General features: G+C 41.9%; 1 pseudogene; it reads left to right on the top strand.

Moving 5' to 3' along the window:
* Positions 1 to 473: 473 nt before the first annotated feature.
* On the top strand, positions 474 to 752 carry LOC111551172 (annotated as a pseudogene).
* The last annotated feature ends 3,761 nt before the right edge of the window (positions 753 to 4,513 follow it).

The following is a 4,513-nucleotide window of genomic DNA, read 5'->3' as shown; positions in this document are numbered from 1 at the left end:
CAAGGACATCCTCAGCATCCTTGCGCAGGGAGCAGCCTAGAGTTGCAGGGTGCATGTCAGAGTCAAATGATCTGTGGTTGATTCCAAGCTCAGCTACTTAGCAGTTGCATGATCTTAGCAAGTTCCTTAAACTCTCTAAGCCTCCTTCTCCCCATCTGTGAAATGGACATAACAAAGTAGTATCTAACTCTTAGGGTCGTTAGGAGGATTCAGTGAAATGACTTAGGCAAAGCATGTAGCACTGAACCTGACACCTCCTAAGCACACGATAGGTGACAGCTCTCATGACTTGGTTCATGTTCACATCATCTTTTGCCTCATTTATTTGCAACACCTTCCAATGGACCTTCCTCTTGTTGGTCTTGCCCCTTTCACTCTATCGTCTCCACAGCAGACAGAGAAAATGGGAGGAAAACGTTCCAGAAGTTGCTCTCAGAGTCAGCATGTGGATGTGCTCTTTGTACAATTCCACCATGGCGTACCAAGGCCAGGGCCAGAAAGTGCAGAGGGTTATGGTACAGCCCTTCAACCTCATCTCCAGATACTTACAAAATAGATCGCAGATTCAGGTGTGGCTGTATAAGCAAGTGAATATGCGGATAGAAGGCTGTATCATTGGCTTTGATAAGTATATGAACCTTGTGTTAGATGATGCAGAAGAGATTCATTCTAAAACAAAGTCAAGAAAACAACTAAGTCGGATCATACTAAAAGCAGATAATATTACTCTGCTACAAAGTGTCTCCAACTAGAAATGATCAATGAAGTGAGAAATTGTTGAGAAAGATACAGTTTGTTCTTAGGTGTCCTTCGTCCCAATATGAACATTTATTCATATTGTTTTGATTACCCTTATGTTATTACAAGATGGGAATAAATGCTATGGGATTGTTTGTATTAAAAAAATGAAAGTAGCCAGGGTGGGGGGTGTGAAGCACAAATACAATTGTGTTACTCCCTTGCTCAGAACTCTCCAGTGATTCTCCTTTGCCTTCAGGAGACAGTCCCAATTTATAAATGGGGTAACTGGAGTTTGAAGAAGTTAAAACATTTGCCCAAGGCCACACAAGTGATAAATGACATAGGATTTGAATCCAGACTTTCCATGTCCACATTCTGCCTTTTTCACCACTAAGAGATACCAAGGATAAAAGAAAAGGTGATTACAAGGTATGGATGGGTGAACAGATAAAATTACAAAAGGGACAGAAATACAGAAGGATAGAAGCATGAGTGGAAGTCTAGAAGGATGGCAGACTCTAGGAGGAAAGGATGGGTGGATGGATGAATGGAAAGGTGGAAGGACAGAGGAACAGAAAGATAGAAGAATAAATGGACTGAAGGATGAAAATATGGAGGGATTCTCCTAAGTTGCATTCACTCCCTCTGTCTTACCTAGGTTTACCTAGCAAGGGCTCTGTCCCTGGACACCTAGCTGAGACATTGGCTCAGAATGCAGCAAATCCTATGGACCCTTCCATTTCTTAGTTTCCTTTTCCTCCATCAGTTCAAACCTAGTTCATCCCTGAACAAGTCTCTCTTGGTAACCAGCTTCCAGGGAACTGACCACTTCTGTCTTCTTCCAGCAGCTCAGGCTTTTTGATGACCAGGGACCAAATTTTGTATCTTAAGAACTAACATTCACTAGGCACTTACTGTATGCTAATCATATAATTCTGTCATTTAGTCTTCACAACACACTTATACGGTAGGTACTATAATCCTCTCCATTCTGAAAATGAAGAAATAGAGTCACAGAGAGCTCGCATAATTTACTCAAAGTTGCAAAACTACAAACTGGTACATCCCAGGATTGCTCAGGCAATCAGAACCCAAAGTGTGCACTCATAATGACTACACTATACTTTTTCTCTCCTTAGTTATCTCAACTGGTAGCTCCATTCCCCGTATTTGGATGGAAAATCTATTATCAGTCCATGAGGACTAAAGTCACATTATCTGTTAAGACCTTACCTACGGCATTTCTCATGCACCTACCAATTTATACTGAACAATAGTCATAATGAACAGCCACTAAGTGCAAGTTACAAAAGTTTCACCATTATGAAACCATAACCCTATATGCCACAAAGGCACCTCCCACATTGATCAAAGGGCCACCGGCATCCTGCGAAAAACATTCTTATCAGTGACATAGTCTAGTTGGAACAAAAGATTTATAGAATTGTGATGAATGAGACTGCGGGTAAGCACCCACCCAATTTGGTTGAAAATATACCACAGTGTTTTCAGAATCTGGCAAACTTGGATTCTGGCTCCAGCTCTGCCATTTGGTTAAGATATGTGATGTCAGCCAGTACTTGACATCTGTGAGCCTCAATTTTCTTATATGCAAAATGGGGAGAACAATAGCAGCTTATATGAATGGTTGTAAGAATGAATGAGATAACCTGTACAAAGGGCTTAGTACAATCAGGAATACACTATTGATCATTATCATGGTGGTGGCTGTTATATCCAGACTGCTGGAGCAACTATGTCTTCTTTCTCTTCTCTCTCTCTCTCTCTCTCTCTCTGTGTGTGTGTGTGTTCAAACAAAGCAAAAAATCAAATTCAGCCCACTTTGACTAAAAGGTCCAAGCCTCTCACCTCTCTGTTTTTTTCTTTTTCCAAAAGCTTCCCAAAGTCCTTCTGCTAGAAAATCAGTTGGGTGAACGCCTCCTCTGGCTTGATTGACTTCCCCTTGTTAACTGACCAGGTTCAACGCAATTTAATTTCATTGAGAGGAAGTGGCTCAGAAATCAAGGTCATTTAATTTCTGAAAGGTGAGTGAAAGGTTGCCTTTCCCAAGTGATCTTTCTGCCATTTATTCCCCTTAAAATGAAAAGTACAGTGGTTAATACAATGGCTTCAAGGTTATGTTAGATCACCTTTGCAAATAAGAGAAGAATTCTTTCTACAGGACTTTAATTAGGTCGAGTACAACTAATTCTTCCTTTGGTACTTATTCCATTTCCTTTCCTTTCTGTAATTACTGCCAGTGTAACGCTCCTCACACACACAAATGGAGCTGAAGAAAGCCCTGCGATTATCCTTTATTTCTCCTTCATGCAAGAAAGGAGGGAGTTATCTACTGCATTCAGCCTTTGTAAATCTGGGGACTATAGTCTTAATAGCCTTACTCACATGAGTGCCAACCTCACTGTAGGAGTGAGGAGGTTCCTAATTTGATCCCAACACCACAACACACATCTCCCCTTCACCTTATCTACAGAAGATGACTAGGCATCAAGACAAAGGAAACCAATTCAGGTACACGTTGTCAATCAATAAACCTGTATTGAGTGCCTACCAAGGGCTCAGTAGGGTGTTAGGTGCATGAGAGTGGGGTTGCAAAAGAGTTAAAGGAGCTTAGTCAGGTTTGGCGAGACAGATAATTAGCAGGTAAAATAAATCAGCAGTACTCAGTTTGGTTCTAGAAGAGTGAAAGCACTGTGTGTGGTGGAGGACGTGAAGGAAGTGGGGGAGGCAACCAAATGCTTCACAGAGGAGGTAAGCCTTGAGTTGACCTTGGAAGCACCAGTACAATGCAGATCTCTCACTCCTTTAAAAATATATATTTACTGAGTGCCTAATGTGTTGGGCATTGTTTAAGTATTTTATATGCAATATTTCATTTACTCCTTTCTTCAATCTGAGATGCAGGTGCTGTCTTTGCCCCCACGTTACAGATGAGAAAACTAAGACTCTGAGATATAAAGCAGTGAACTGTTCAAGAACATGTAACAGTGGCAAAGCTTGGATTTAAACCCAGGTTTTCATTTTTTTTTTTTTTTTTTGAGACAGAATCTCACTCACTCTGTCACCAAGGCTGGAGTGCAGTGGCACAATCTTGGCTCACTGCAACCTCCACCTCCCAGGTTCAAGTGATTCTCCTGCCTCAGCCTCCTGAGTAGCTGGGATTACAGGTGCATGCCACCATGCCCAGCTAACTTTTGTATTTTTGGTAGAGATAGGTTTTCACCATGTTGGCCGGGCTAGTCTCAAACTCCTGACGTCAGGTAATCCACCTGCCTTGGCCTCCCAAAGTGCTGGGATTACAGGCGTGAACCATGGCACCCAATCCCAAACCCAGGTTTTCATCAGAGCACTTGTTACTGGCTGTAATTCTTTTGCTTTAATTCTGTATTTATGAGTTTTCTCCCTCTATTATGTGAACTCCAAGAGAGGAAGACTTTATCTGGTTTGATTACTGCAGACTACTCAACATCTGGATCCCTCTGGCATATAGTAGGTGACGAGCAAGTACATGCGGAATAACAGACTGGATTGCATACTCCAAGAGCCAGGAGGAGGATGCTACACTGTAAACTCCAACAAGTCACTTTCCATGGCTGTCTCGCACCCTGCAGTATCACTAGCACCCAGGACAATGTCCACAGTACATGACAGCTACTCAATCACTGTTGAATGAATGAAGAAAGGAAAGAAAGAAAGATCACTGGAACAGAAAGACACTCACCAGTTTAGTAGAATGCAAATTCAGATCAGC

The sequence above is a fragment of the Piliocolobus tephrosceles genome, chromosome 17 (genome assembly GCF_002776525.5).
Source record: "Piliocolobus tephrosceles isolate RC106 chromosome 17, ASM277652v3, whole genome shotgun sequence".
NCBI lineage: Eukaryota > Metazoa > Chordata > Mammalia > Primates > Cercopithecidae > Piliocolobus > Piliocolobus tephrosceles.
This window is presented reverse-complemented; position numbering and strand designations above follow the sequence as displayed.